We start from the raw sequence: 16,549 nt of genomic DNA, 5'->3' as shown, positions 1-16,549 counted from the left end.
GAACGTGCTATATAATGATGCTGAGGAGAAAGGAGGGTGTGAGTTAAGCTTTACAATGAACAGGAAGTGGGGTAGCAAAGCTCACCTTTACAGTAGGGAGACTCAGAGCAGTAGCAAGGCCGAGATACAGAGTGGGAGGTCCATATTGGACGAGTTGGAGTAAACTCATTGTGTTCCGACAAAGAATCAAAAGAAGAGAGAAATCACCATATTTTGCCTTGTCAATAAAATTACTGGATACGAATATCCCATTTCAGTCATCCTTTAAATAATGTGATTTTTAATTTTTTAAATGAATCTATAAAAAGTAGGCTCCACGCCCAGTGTGGGGCTTGAACTCACGACCCCGAGATTATGAATTGCATGCTCTACTGACTGAGCCAGCCAGGTGCCCGTAAATCATGTGATTTTTAAATATATAAGCAAAGAAGCAAATTTTAGCAAAGTGTGCTATGAAACATTCCCAAGGTGTCTTTTCCTGTTTACATACCCCATGCCTTCTCTTTTTCAGTAGTAATGTTTGAGACTTAAGAGCCTTACGTGCCTGACCATCCGTGGGGCATCGTGATTCATACTGGAATTGTTCACCATGATACCGGCGACAGTCAAGGCTGAGGCTTTATAATGTGTTGAGTGATGTCTATTTTATGTCTTACTTCTACCTGAAGAGCATTTCTGTCAACAACCTACTGGTTCCTGTCCAATCACAAGTATTTCGTATCTTCTGTATCTCGTAAGGTGTGGGGAGGCAGAAAGCTTCTTGGCCATGCGCACATGAGCAGTCCTGTCGGCGGGACTGTGACCGGCCCCTGGGGGCATGCTGCTTCTCCCAGAATGCCCCTCCACACCACTGCAGCCCACCTTCCATTCAGCAGCAGCACGATCCTCTAAATCAGCTCCTTGCGGCAGATTCCTACTAATCCTCCGATGGGCCTCCATCACGACATGAACAAGACCCACACTCTCCCGTGGCGCTCAGCTCCACGAACTCCTTCCCTCCTACAACATTCCCTCCTGGTCTGTTGCACTCCCAACATGCCAGACCTCTCCAGAACCTCCCAAGCTCTGTCTTGGCACCTTGGCCGCTCTGATGCTCCTTCCCGAATACACACACCTGTAGTTTTCAGGGTTGGCTCCTACCACCATTCAATTCTTCCACTCGGATGTCCTGTCTGCGAACTGAAGTGGCCACCCTGCCCCCAGGTTCCTATCCTGCCCGTTGCTCTCGCATTTTCTGCAAGAGCGGCTGCTATCATCCAATGTACTCCATTACCTTCCTTCGTTGTCTTCACTGTCCCCAATTTCAACCACTATCATCATTTGTCTTCCTGCTTGTGTAGCATCTGTCCCCATCCGTTCGAATAGCAGCTTCAGAAGCCTGGTGGGCCACCCTCAGTATTCTTTCCAGCACCTACAGCGGCTCCGTGAACAACAGACATTCCTTTAGGGTGTACTGAGTCAATGCGTGAATCCATTCCTTGGTGCCTTCCAGGAGCAGGCGCCGGTGGGGGGAGGCAACGAGGCTGCTTCAGTGCATGGGACGTTTGTGCTTGCTACAGCGTCATGTCACCCTTGCTGCCACAGCCTTCTCTGTGAGGTCAGAGGTTACTGTGACGCGGCTGCTGTGGCCAGAGGCCCGCACCCCCACATCCTTCCCCCTGGCCCCTGCTAATCTGCCAGGAGTTCCTATCAGCCATAGGAATTCATAGCTCATAGCATTTCCTCACTAACTCAGAACCTGTTTGTGTTATTGATTGAATACTCTCAGCCAACTCTCTTGAGGGATTACTGCCACCATGTTGATGAGATGCCAGCGGGAAGAGTGGATCTCGGGGACCTGGTGCCCTCCGAGCGGGTGTGCCGAAGGCCGCACGGCTCAAAGGTGGCTCTGAAGGAACAGTCCTGGCGTAGCCGACAGGACATCCGGCTTCCTCTCTGCTGTTGCCGGGAGGACGGTGTCCTTGGCGGGCAGCAGGTAGCAGTCCAGCTAGGAGACTGTGTGTAGCTTTGCGGCTGATCAGATCCTGAGACCCCCGTTGGAAAGGCAGGCAGGTTAACCGGCTTTCATCACTGTTTGGCCCTTGAAAATTTGCCTGCTTCAAACGGGAGCCAAAAAAATACCTCTTTTTTAAAAATCTTTTCAATGTTTACCTATTTTTGAGAGAGAGAGAGAGAGAGAGAGAGAGAGAGAGAGAGAGCGCACACATGCAAGTCGGGGAGGGGCAGAGAGAGAGGAGGACACAGAATCCAAAGCAGGCTCGAGGCTCTGAGCTGTCGGCACAGAGCCCAATGTGAGGCTTGAACCCACAAACCGTGAGATCATGACCTGAGCCAAAGTCCGGCGCTTAACCAACTGAGCCACCCAGGTGCCCCCCAAAATACCTCTTTATTACTTACGGGAGATACCTCACACATGAATAACTGGCCTCCCCAAGGAAAATGTGCACTTTTCATGTCTGTTGTACTAATGGAGTGTCGACAACAGTGATAATGGTGGCTTTCTGCCAAGCACTGTTCCAGGAAGTTCACATGTGTTCATTTACTTAATTCGCATAGCACTCTGTGGTTTAGGTATTTTTCTGTTTTGTTTTTTTTTAATGTTTACTTATTTTGAAAGAGTGTTCAAGCAGGGGTGGGGCAGAGAGAGAGAGAGAGAGAGAGAGAGAGAGAGAGAGAGAGAGAGAATCCTAAGCAGGTTCCTTCCACACTATTAGCGTAGAGACTGATGTGGGGCTCAAACCCATCACGAGATCATGACCTGAGCCGAAATCAAGAGTCAAGAGGTTAACCAACTGAGCCACCCAGGGGTCTCTTAGGTATTTTTCTTATTACTAGTGTTTTGTAGGTGGGGCCACTAAAGAACGAAATACTAAATTTCCAATGTTGCACCTTAACTTCTCACATCTGTAAGACCGTTAGGACTGGTTCAACAGTGGACATTTGGGGATATAGCTGCTACTTCTCCATTGTTAGAGAAGAGAGGGAAGGGCTCTTGACCTCGTTGGCACAAAGACAACCCTGCCTTTATTAGGACACATGTCTCAGCCTCTCCGTTTTCTCCATGTGAGATGAGATTAGCACCAGCCTCGTGGAATAGTGGGGGATTTTAATGAGTGAATGTATGTGAAGACATTTACATTTTTTTATTATTATTTTTGAGACAGTGAACAGGGAAGGAGTGGACAGAGAGAGAGGGAGAGAGAGAGGATCCGATGTGGGCTCCGTGCTGACAGAGAGCCTGACGTGGGGCTCGAACTCACCAACCATGAGATCATGACCTGAGACGAAGCGGGACTCTGAACTGACTGAGCCACCCAGGCGTCCCTGAACGTTAAGACATTTTAAACTGTAAGCACCATGCTGACACGAGATAGTTAAGGTGCCCAGCCAGTAGGTGCCTGTTGAGCTCTTGTGAGGCATTTGCATCTGGTGCCCTGGTAGGAACTTGTGGGCGAAGACACCTGACATGCATGTCAGCTTCAAGTCATGTAACGGCTGTCACAGAGAAGGCATCCAATGTGCTCTGAAGAGGATAAAAATTACACTCCATCTTATGGCACACCGTTCCCGAATTCTCTGATGGTCATCTCCACAGACACGTGCGTGCCGCCACACGTAATGAAGACTGTATCTCTACCGTAGTCCCTTTAGGTCGAGCTAACGTGCTCAGAGGACTCACCCTGCATGTATTACTGAACACTTGGAGAATATCCTCATTGGGTGCTTCAGGAAAACGCATCGTAGAATCATTTCAAGCATCTCCACTCCATCCTACGCCTCCTTGACTTCCTGGCTTCTTTTCAGACACTGTGATTCATAGCTGCCCCTTTGTGTAGTGTCTTACGGTTTCCCTGCTGAAACATATCCTTTACACATCCTCTTTCATCCCTCTTTTGGTGTTACTAGATGGTTCTTCCTGCCCTGACTCTATAACCAGGGCCCTCCTTGTACTCGCCGGCCTGGGATGTTCACGTTCCCAGCTGTACCGTGCCGCCTTTAGGTGTGTAATTAATTGTTAGGACTTTTACCATCACGAGGGATGGTCTTTGCGGAATGATACAGGTGAAATTCTACATCTCCATCAGCTTTCCTGACGTCTCGTAGAGCTGCCCAGACATCTGCTTCCCTGATGCTCCATAAATTTCCAGTGCCTCCGGGATCCGCTCCTGTGCAACAGTGAAGATTTTTCTGGTGTCCCGTGGTCAGAATCAGTGTTGATCTAGAGGCACCGTTTGGTAGCGAAAGCTAAATGAAGGAAACCAAAGCAGGGTTTTATAACATTTGCAATTTAACCAAGCCCATCCTCGTCTAAATCTTAAAGAGTGGCTAAGTTTCAAACAAGAAGAGAAAGCAACAGAGGGGGTACATTGGACACAAAACACGTGAAAGCTCAGTGGGAAGCCGAGAGGGTTTTGTCAGACCTGCAGCCACAAATGGATGCTCAATCATCCGGGGCTTGTTTTGATGTTCTGTATACAGGGTAGAAGGTTCTTGTCCAGCAGTGTTAAAGGAATCACACGAGCTTAAGACCTGATGCCAGAGGCTTTGTGCAATCCACTATTTCTCTGAAGGGACTACCCTGTTTTATATGCATTCTTGAACAACTTCAAAACAACGTCAGCAACATTTTCTCATTTTGCCCCATCTACACACCATGGACCGTCCATCTGTGCACACATCCATCCGTCTCCAACACATCCATTGCCTGTCCTCCTTTCCTCCAACAAATATTAACCACGTCCCTCCTGCCAGTCCTGCACTGTGAGAAAAGGTTGCTTACATTGTGGACTGATTAGAGGACAGAACGCCATTACGTTGGGAAGTCACAATGACACCTGGAGGACACACAGCCTGAATTACACTGTGCAGCCTCCAGGCACACCCCCCCGCCCCCGCCTTTCTACCTCCCTTCTGCACACACAACAAAGTTTCCAGTATGCATCAACTGTGCTTTGGCCCATTGTTGCTTTCCCTAGCTGAGACATATCCCAGGGTAAGCTAAATCCCGTGAAGATGGAAGAAATGGAAATAACCCGCACATTGTGTGCCCCACTCCTGGAAGGATCTGGACTACCTTCTCAGTTGGGTGGGTACCTTTAGGGGCTGAAGACTCCATAAGATCCTTCAGCTTACAAGTCTGCATTCCCTATGGGTTTCCCTCGGCCATCCTGCACTTCATACTAAAACTATCAGGCAGAGGGTTTTTACGCTTTAGTTACAAATGACCTGCTGGCCCCTTTGGCCCAGGCACCCATGCCCTCAATGCTGTCAAAACTCTCCCCACCAGAAACCACCTGTCCCTCCCAGAAAACCGACTTCCGAACTCCTAGTCTACTTTCAATTTAAATACGGGAACTTCCACAGTTGAGTCTTCATTTCAAAAGCAGTGAATCAGTAATAAAAGCAGATTTCATTAATTCGCTCACTGTATTCCTCTGGGGGGAAAGGCAGGTAATAAAAATCATGTTAGGATGGGTATGTTATGTGTCCTTCTCAGCTCCAGGGTATATCATGCTTTTATTTGATTTATGACGATGTACGATACAAACAGATAAATACTTAATAGAAATTAATTCTCTTGTTTGTAAAATATTATTTTATTAGGTTTTATTGGGTTTTAAAAATCCTACAGTTAACCACAGGAGTATAAGTCATTCCCCAGTGGATATTTGCTATAGAAAGGGAATGAATGTATAAAATAATGGAAAACTTAAATTCTGGGACTGCAGTGTTGCTGCATATTGTTTTTTTATCTTTTCTTTTTTCAAGTGTATTAATTTATTTTTGACAGAGAACACAAGTGGGGGAGAGGCAGAGAGAGGGAGAGAGAATCCCAAGCAGGATCCACACTGTCAGCACAGAGCCTGACACGGGGCTTGATCTCATGAACCGCGAATTCATGACCTGAACCAAAATCAAGAGTGGTCCACACTCAACCGCCTGAGCCACCCAGGAACCCCACTGAGTACTGTTTTTAGGTTAATTATATACACAGTTTAAGTTAATTTAATCCTGTAGAGTCCATACAACTGTTCGTCATAGCTTGCTTGTGGAGCACAAATTTTAAACAATCTGGGTGGCTCAGTCAGATATGCGTCAGACTCTTGGTTTCAACACAGGTCATGATCTCAGGTTTCCTGAGATCAAACCACTTGTCTGGCTCCGGGTTGACAGCAGGGAACCTGCTTGGGATTCTCTCTCTCTGCCCTTTCCACACTCACCCCCCCCAAAAAATAAACAAATAAACTTAAAAGAAATTCTATACATGGGTGCCTGGTTGGCTCAGTCGGTTAAGCATCCAACTCTTAATTTCGGCTCAGATCATGATCTCACAGTTCATGAGTTGGAGCCCCTCATTGGCTCTGCTCTGACATTGCAGAGTCAGCTTGGGATTCTCTCTCTCCCACTCTCTCTCAAAATAAATAAACTTAAAAAATTCTCTCTCTATATGTATACACACATATATGCACTCACATATATGTTGACGTACTTGAATCATTAATATACTATGTTCAGAATGCTTTTACATACATTTAAATATGGTTTTACTACACATTGGTAAATATTCATTGTAGGAATATTAAATATGTTGATTCTCCCAATATATATTAAAGTGAATTAATAAAAAGTGGCCAGATACCTTGCTTCAGGGCACAGAACAAATGTTTTAATAATGAGCAAACAGGGGGCGCCTGGGTGGCTCAGTTGTTTGGGTGTCCAACTTCAGATCAGGTCATGATCTCACAGTTCATGGGTTCGAGCCCCATGTCAGGCTCTGTGCTGACAGCTTGCTCAGAGCCTGGGGCCTGCTTTGGATTCTGGGTCTCCCTCTCTTTCTGCCCCTCCCCCACTCTCGCTCTGTCTTTCTCTCTCAAAAAAGGAATAAATGTTTAAAAAAATAAAAAAATATTATAAAAAATAATAAGCAAACACAATGTAAGTTAATGGAGACATTATACAATATATATGATTATAGCAATGCTTTGACATGCATATTGGACAGTATATGATGAAGGTCCATGAATTATCTTTGGCTGGGGAATTTTTACAGGGGTCTTGAGCAGAAAAACAAAGTAGGACAGAGTGTGCTATAAGGCATTCCCTAGATTGCCAAAATGGACAGCTTTATTCACCAGTACTTTTCTGTGTTGCTGATGTTTCCACAGGTTAGGGAGGAAGGAAAGAAATTATATATATATAGAAATTATATATATATAGAAATTATATATATATGTATATATATATATACACACACACACACACATACATACACATACACACATACACATATTTATACGTAGTATTTTATAAATATATATATATACATATATAGTGTGTATATTTACTTATACAGTTTGTACACATCAAGAACATCAACCTTTACCCACAGCAACAATTATATTAAAGATATATTTAATGTATATATTTTTACTTTTTAATTTTTATTATTTTTTAAATTTTATGTATTTTTGAGAGAAAGAGACAGAGAATGAGCAGGAAAGGGGCAGACAGAGACAGAGACACAGAAACTGAAGCAGGCTCCAGGCTCTGAGCCGTCATCCCAGAGCCTGACATGGGGCTCAAATTCATGGACCACAAGATCATGACCTGAGCTGAAGTCGGATGCTTAACCAGCTGAGCCACCCAGGTGTCCCTAATATATTTATATATTTTTAATTAAACACTATGTTTGAAATATGATTAGACAAAAACCGGTCTACAGTTTGATGGTCAATAGCAAAATATAAATATAAATATACACATACATATATGTAAATAAATATACATATGTAAACTCTTGGGATAAGTATCTGTACCTCTTGTGCATTTTAACCTTGCTACTGCTGATAAGCCATATGTTCTGAAGTGAATTCTTAGATCTCAGTCATGGTTTCATATTAGAACGTGTTATTAAACAGTAGGAGAAAGAACGGTGAATTATTTAAGGAAAGCCAAATTAAAATCTTTCTTGGTTGATGCCTATGAGGAACACATAAAATACTCTTAATTTAAAAAAAGGAAATTAGAATAAAATAATGAAATAATACTTTTAGAATTCACCTGGAATTGTGGCAAAAGCCAATGGTAAGTGCGCAATTCTGTTCTCCCACTTGCCACAGCAAGTGATTTCTCCTGCGGGGATGTAGGGAGCAATGCTGTCCCTAAACTGTGCTGGAAAGGATTTCATCAATTTCGTTTGAGATATTGTGAAAGATCTTGGCACATAGTAGGATGTAAATCACTTTTGGTCCTTTTCCTTCGTGGAAAAGTTATATCAACATATGATTTACATATTTGACTCACCAAAATTGCAGGTTAGGACATCAGTGGAGTTGGCAGGCTATACGGTTTTGCACTTACTGTCCCTTTGATCCTCTGCTCAAGTGTGATACTGGGACGTTCAGAGGCTTTTCTTGCATCAGTGGATCTTAAACTTGTGTTACAACTTCTGGCCACACGGTCTAACATTCACATTTCAGAGTTCTCCCAGAAAGACAGAAACTTGGGGAGTGTGGAAAACCTAAAAAGTCCTTGAATGAAGCGACAAGGTCCATTGTGACTCATGATCACAGAGATGTGCCAAGAAGCAAATAACCTTATGTCAGAAATTTGGAATTTGCAACCAGACAGTCAATGATGCTCAAACATTAAGGCTCCAGATTATCATGGCATGTGTTTGTTAATGGCAAGACTGAACGTGGGACTCTGGAACCTGCCTTTTACATAATGATGCATATGGCCTGAGGACATCCTATTGAAAACCACCAAGTTTGACAGTGGGTGAGGCAGACCCAGAGGTACCACCTGTTCGTAACTGATGTTTCCCATTACTTGGCTTTAACTCACTCTCTGCTCTGTAGTTAACAAAATCCTTGCTAAAAAACAAACAAACAAACCAAAAAGACAGCTAAATATGGGTTAAAGACAAATTGTCGATGCCTACTTATTTATTTATTATTTATTTATTTTTGGATGATATATGTTGTGTTAACGAGTTGTTACCTTTTTTTTTTAACATTTACTTATTTTTGAGAGACAGAGAAAGACAGAGGACGAACAGGGTAGGGGCAGAGAGAGAGTGGGAGACACAGAATCTGAAGCAGGCTGCAAGGCTCTGATCTGTCAGCACAGAGCCCAACAGGGCTCGAACTCACGAACTGTGAGATCCTGAGCTGAAGTTGGATGCTTAACTGACTGAGCCACCCAGGCACCCCGCCTACATATTTAGAGATAGAGGATGTACAGATATATGCCATCTAGGGGCGCTTGGGTGACTCGGTCAGTTGAGCATCTGACTCTTGATTTCAGCTCAGGTAGTGATCCCAGGGTTGTGGGATCAAGGCTGTGATGGGCTCCATGATGAATATGGAGCCTACTTCAGATTTTGTCTCTCTGCCCCCTCCCCTGCTTGCACGTGTGTGCTCTCTCTCTCTCACACACACACAAACAAACAAAAACAAAAAGAAATACACCATCAAGTATAGAATGATATTTTCGTTTTTACTTTTCTAGCCATACAAAGCGTTACTGGCTTTGCTTCCCTAACCATCTCATATAAATAGGCCAACACTCACCCTTACCCTGTAGCATGTAATTCTATTTTCTTCATGGCACTTTATCCCATTTAAAGAAATAACCCTGTGAAATATATTTTTGCTCAATATTCCTCTGCCCTCACTCTAACAGAACGTAAGTTCTAAAGTATTCCTAGATTCTGGAGAGGTCTCTTAAACATCAGAAGTGTTCACTGAATACTGGAAAAAAAATCATGCAGGGAAGGAGAGATGGAAGGAGGGAGGATGGGAAGGAAGGGTGTTATTTGTAAGTAATTGGTTTCTCTTATCTAGATTTTCTCTAGTGACTGATAGCATAAAGAGTCTTAACTCCCAGAGTCGGACTCTGCTTCTATGTCAGAACCTTCACTTCTATGTTTTAGGTTTACAGAGAGCATACCATTTATTGCCTTTGCTATACTTTTTTCTTGACTCTGCGGGCATTTTTTAATTACATGTACCTGTGATTCATTTGAGTTAACATACATGTTGCTGTGGATAAGGTTTGAGGTTCTTGATATGTACAAACAAAACGTAATCTTAAAAATACCGTAAGCAATGACTCTAATTTGCTCACAACTTTTCTGAGTTGCACTTCCTGTGCCCTGTGAGTACACAATTCCCACATAAAAATACATGTGCACGTGTGATCAAATATTAAATTTCATATCCATTAGCCTATTGTTTCACAGTTCAAACGCTGGATTCTACATAAACCCATATGTAATTGTCTTCTCCTCGGTTGGAAGAATCTTTTCCTAGCTTCCACTCAACATCAAAACCTGGGAATAGTGCTGGATTTTTCACGCCTGACATCCCCGTCACTCTCAATCCCCATCACTTGAGCAAGCTCAACCACTTCTCACCCCCCACAACCTCTGCGGACCATGTGGACCTAGTGAAACACGGTCGATTCTCTTGTTGTTATGGTCTATAATGGAGCTGTCAACACTGAATTAGCGAATACTGAACCATGCCTGAGGGTTGAAATATCAAGTTAGGTTTCTGGGAGTCTTTGGTCACCACACTTTTATCAACTGATCACTATATTACCTAGTTTTAAGTGTGTTTCTGTGTATTTTAAGTGTTTTTAAGTGTGTTTAAGTGTGTTTTAAAGGCACCATATGTAATTTTTTTTAATGTTTATTTGTTTTTGAGGGTGAGAGAGCACGCGAGTGGGGAAGGGGCAGAGAGAGAGATCAAGAGAGAGTGAGAGAGAGAGAGAGAGAGAGAGAGAGAGAGAGAGAGAGAGACAAAGAATCCCAATCCTGACTTGGGCTCCAACTCAGGATCTGTGGGATCATGACCTCAGCCAAAGTAGGATGCTCAACTGACTTGAGCCACCCAGGCATCCCTAAAGACACCATATTTAAAGGTAATTTTGCTCATTCACATGGGACCCAATGTTAATAACTCGTGTCTACAAGAAGCGTAAGTAATTCATGTATTTTCTCCATAAAACATGTCACAGGCTTTTTGCACTTACACACACCAGACAGCAAATCAGCACTTGCTTGCGGGTCATTTTCAACAGAGATATCACAAACAAAGGGCACAGAAATGTGGAAAATGTGGCACTCAGCAATCTCCAGAGAGGACACTTGTTGATAGCCTGAGAGCTGAAATGACACAGAGTGTCACCTTGGTCAACCCCAACTGGAAAACTGCTTGAATTTTTCACCGCTGCGTGCAAATCCATGAATGACCCCCAAAGGACTGGAGTATGGATTTTCAGGTTACAAACAGATTGCAAGCAGATGAATTTGCAAATACGGAATCCGTGAATAATGAGGGGGGACTGCAGCCTCCTGACATGTCTCCCTGTTTCCACTCTGGCCTAGACACCACATGGCAGTTGACATCATTTATCGGCCATATATATAGATAATCGTTAGAATCTCCTGCTGAACACCACACGGCAGCTTCTCACTGCAGTCAGAATAATACAGTTCTAGCACCTTCCAACGGCCTTCAAGGACCCACTCACAGCTTGCCCATTTCTCCAAAAGATATTCCTTTCACTGCTTTGCCCCTGCTCCTTATATTCTATGTGTTTCTCAAAGCGTTCCTCCAACAACGACTACTTTCTCTTCTCACTGGTCCCTTGGATGTTGGCAAAGCCAGCCAGGTGTCATGGCAGGGTCACAGCACAAATGCCATTTTATCAAAGAATTCTCTGATCCTGCCTCTAAGGTCCTAGCTCATCTCAGCTTCTCCACCCGGCCCTGTTCCGCACTGGTCTCTATCGGCAGTGGTTTATCCCTTTGCTAGCGTGATGGTTATCTACACCTACACGAATGTAAGATCCCTGATAACGCAACCCGCAACATCCCTGCAGTGCTTATGGTGCAACAGGGCAATGTTCCTGGCCTACAGTAGTTCTCAACACACGAGTTGTGTATGAATAACTTGCAAAGCACTCCCGTGTACTCTTTTATGGCACTAATTTATGTGTTTGTCCCTATTTTCTCTATAATAATGTAAGCAGAAATGACTCGAGTTCTGGTTTCACACAAGGATGTTTATACTAAATGTCCCGTCCCTGCTGTTGCAATGCAGGGTGAGCAGGATGTGAATAACAACAGTGCTAACATTTGAATAGCCTTTGTACATTATTAGCTAACAATACCTTTATTAAGTGGCCCCGGGTCTGGCACATGTGTGTTTCCCTTTTGCTTTGCTCCCCAACAAGACTCCGACACTTACCAGCTGAAATCCACGGCAACCATTTATTTTGTTATTTTTCACAAATCTGCGATTTGAGCTGGTCTCAGGGGGTGTAGCTTGTCTCTGTTCCACGTGGTGACAGCTGGCTTGCTGGAAGCCTAGCTGGAGGCCGTCATCTGAAATGTGACTCTCTCCTGTCTGGGGACGGTCATCTGGGGACCTCAGCTGGGCTGCTGGCAGGCGTGTTACCTGTCTGTGTGGCCCCCTGGCTTCCCCGAAGCATGGTGGCTGGGTCCCAAGGTGACAATTCCCCCAGCCTGAGGCAGGCGCTGGATTACCTTTGGGTATGGAGGCGTGGGAGATACAGGACATCACTTCTGCCCTAGTGACATCACAGACCCACACTGACTGCAGGAGAGGGAGCGCTAATCCTACCTATTAAGGGAAGATCTGCGTCGATGGAGAACAAGGCCACTCTTTGCACCAGGATAAAGTGGCGTTACACACGTACGTCTACGTCTAACCCTTTGTTTCTCCACAGTGCTGTGCTTTGTGCCTGTGGGTGCTGGTCACAGAGGCAGCAGAGGCTGAGACAATAACAGAATCTGGCCTCCCTCGGAGCAGGGCGTGTTTTAGAGCAGAGTAAGGGTAAAATGCAGTGCACTGCAGACTTTAATCGGAAGGGCAACAGAACCCAGTAAGTAATAAACGTGCCCCAAGTCTGTGTTCCAGAAGAATATACAAAACACTGGTTATTGTAAGCAGTTACTCCTGACCGCTCTGATCCTCAAATCTGTGCTCCCAGGCCAGAATTTTACCAGTTCCGGGAATGCCCTTTGCTCTTTTGCCGTTGACTCCCCAAGGGGAGGAGAACAGAAAAGAGAAATGCCTTTTCTTGCGCCCCTTTTCATAAAAGACATCGTCTATTTATTTTTAGCAGACAGTTTTCTGTGGAGCTCATCATGCTCGCCCTTTGACGTTTCTCTCCTCCTTCTGTATTGCAAACAGCTTCAGGCAGCCTTTCAATGAACATCACTGAGCTACTCTGTGTCAGGAACTACATCAGGATTTGGAGATACTGAGATATTTGTCACAATCTCTGCCTCAGGTAGTTCCTGGTGCGGAAGTGGAGAAAGACAACTGACTCCAATCCTTACGGTTGTCTCGAAAGGAAGGTACAATTTTGTAAGACTCACAGGGAGCTGAAGTACCTAAATGAGCTCCTTCACAGGGTCTGAGCAGGTGCTACGAAATGTCAAAGGCTTCTTCAAAATTAACATAACCCCAGCCAATGGTGAAATTTCCAGAAAGTTTCCAGAACATTCCCTCCTGAAGTGGGATCATTACAGTTATATGTGGATAGAAAAACAGCATTTGTACCATGCGTATAAGTGCTAATATAGAATAATCAAATTCAGCAACTGCACATTGACATACGTCCATATATAAATAAAAATGAATCACCTGAAAGAATTGTTAGAACGGATCAATATCTATTTCCATAATATTTTCTCCTTGGGCAAGACTATGTTACATCTGCAGGCGAGCATTTCCATGATGATTCCGGTGGATGGATATTTACGTAAATGGCTGGTAGCATTTTTGTTGTTATGCTTTGATAAACCATCACCAAACTTCTAAATGAGCGACCATCTTACTCGCTAATTGAATATTTTAACTTTTTTCCTCTGCAGAGCTGATGTGTCATTCTATTTTCCATTTTCTGCCTTGCTTTTCATGCATTTAAAGTGCTGGAGCAGCTGTTTATTTGGAAAGGTTCCATTATGGCCATAATAATCTCCAACTAATTGCACATCAAATATTTATTTCTTGCACATTAAATTAATGAAGCAGTTTCAACAAGAGAAAAATTGGATCAGGTTGGCAAACAGTGCCTATAAATTCACGAAAGATTCCCAGCTCTTTTTGGCAGGATTTCTTTAATACAGATTAACAATTTTTAAATGGAAAAATTTTCCATTATCTACTTGTGACTTTTTAAATAGGCAAGCTTTCTTTATGAAAGTGCTTTTTTACAACTTTTCTTGATATATTACAGCTTTCAGAAATGAAAAAAAAAGTTTCCTTTTATTGATTCTCAAATACATTATTTGGTATCTTCTTAGCCTTGAATGTAACATTTTCCCCCTAATTCTGCTTTTGATACTTTTGATATTATAAATATTTTCAGTGGGTGAATTGATTTATTTATCTATCTATCTATCTATCTATCTATTTATTTTCAGCTTTATTGACTTAAAGCTGACATATCGAAAATGGCAATTTTTAACTGTGTGCCATCTGATGTCACTGGACATATGCACACATCTATGGATACAACAGGGAAGTGGACATCTCCAACGCTTCCTGAAGTATCTGTGTATCCCTCTGTTGGTTTTTGTGTGTGTGTGTGTGTGTGTGTGTTTGTTTTGTGGTAAGAATATCTTGCCTGATAGTTACGGTCTTATCAAAATTTCAAGTTCCCTTATATTGTTAACTCTAGGCGCTATGTTGCACAGCCGGTCTCTGGAACTAAATCATCTTGCATACCTGAAATTTTATATTCATTGAACCACAAACTCTCCATTTCGCCCTCCACCCAGGTCCTGGCAACCACCATTTTATTCTCTGATTCTATGAGTCTGATCATTTAGGTGGAATCATGCCGTATTCTCCATGACTTAAGTAGAATCATGCCGTATTCTGCATGACTTAAGTAGAATCATGCCGCATTCTGCATGACTTAAGTAGGATCATGCAGTATTCTGTACTGGCTTACTTCTTCTGTAACTGGCTTCTTTCTCCTGCACATTGTCCCAAAGAAAACCCACAAATGGCCACACAGGTATGGGAAAAGATACTCAACACCGCTAACTTTCATGGAAACACAGATCAAAACTACCATGAGATATCACCTCACACCTGTTAAGTTGAAAGTAACTAACAAAAAACCCAAAAAACAAAAAAACACAAAAGTTAACTGCTGGTGAGGATGAGGAGAGACTGCACCCTCAAAATGGCAGCAAAATGGCGGAGCACTATGGAAAACAGTTTGGGGGCTCCTCAAAAAATTAAAAATAGAGCCACCATAGTATCCAGCTATCCCACTTGTGGGTACATAACTAAAAGAATTGAAATCAGGATCTTGAAGAGATATCTGCATCCATGTTCATTGTAGCGCTATTCACAGTGGCCAAGATATGGAAACAACCCAAGTGTCTATCAACAGATAAATGGATAAAGAAAATATATATACATATAAGAGAATATTATTCAGCCTCAAAAGGAAGGAAACAGACAGACCTGGATAACATTATGCTACATCAATTGGTGAACTTAAATCTTTGCTGATTAAAAGTAGCAAATAGCTAACAATTTATTCTGAAAATCAATTTTTACTTTGAACTGACATCTTTTTTTTTTCTTTCTGAGAGACAGCAGGAGGGGGGCAGAGAGAGGGAGAGAGAATTCCCAAGCAGGCTCCATGCTGTCAGCTCTCAGCCCGATGTGGGGCTTCATCTCATGAACGACGCAATCATGGCCTGAGCCGACATCGAGAGTTAGATGCTCAACTGACTTAGCCACCCAAGTGCCCCTCTTATTTCTTGGGATACATTCTCTGCAAGATTTCTGATACTATTTCCTTTTTGACCCATCCCTGGTATATAGAAAAATGACAAATTATTCCAAGAAAGAGTTTCAGGAAAAGAATTGCTCCAAACAGTTGGTCTGCAGATACCAAGGATAATGCCGACTGATTTCTTATCAGAATAAATTATCTCACAATTTGACAATAGCACGATATTGCAGAGTTGCTAGCAGACGTTATTGTGTCCAGTGCTCAGCAGAGAACACAGCTGCAAGTGAAGTGTCCTGGATAAAGGCTCTTCTAACCAGTTACTGACTGTTAAGTTGTATGAGTCGTTAGTTGTCCCTTTTTGCATAACTTTTTGGTGGGGTTCTTGGCTTTGGTTATTTATGAATGAAATGTGGTTTGCATTGTTTGCAGTAAGGTTCTTTTAAAGCTAGTTGGGAAGTTCTCACCAGCCTGTTTCCTTAAGTCCCCAACCAGACCACATACATATGTATAGACATGGCTCATGTGATTATGGAGGCTGACAAGTACCACGATCTGCCATCTGCAAGGTGGAGACACAGGAAAGCTTGTGTTTAGTTCCAGCCCAAGTCTGAAGACCAGAGAACTGAAGAGCTGGTGTTACTAAGTGCCAGTCCAAGGACAGAAGACAGATGGTCAACCCATGCAGTCGGGCAGGAGGAGTGAATTCTCCTTTCCTCCAGCTTTTTGTTCTGTTCCTGCCCTCAACAGA

At 43.2% G+C, this 16,549-nt stretch overlaps 1 pseudogene; it reads left to right on the top strand.

The window, feature by feature from the left end:
* The first annotated feature begins 1,807 nt into the window (after positions 1-1,807).
* LOC125157690 (trifunctional enzyme subunit beta, mitochondrial-like) overlaps positions 1,808-16,549 on the top strand; it is a 96,189-nt pseudogene continuing 81,447 nt past the window's right edge.

This window comes from Prionailurus viverrinus, chromosome X, assembly GCF_022837055.1.
Source record: "Prionailurus viverrinus isolate Anna chromosome X, UM_Priviv_1.0, whole genome shotgun sequence".
NCBI classification, from domain to species: domain Eukaryota; kingdom Metazoa; phylum Chordata; class Mammalia; order Carnivora; family Felidae; genus Prionailurus; species Prionailurus viverrinus.
Note: the sequence above shows the minus strand (reverse complement) of the source record. Positions and strands in the feature narration are given on the sequence as shown.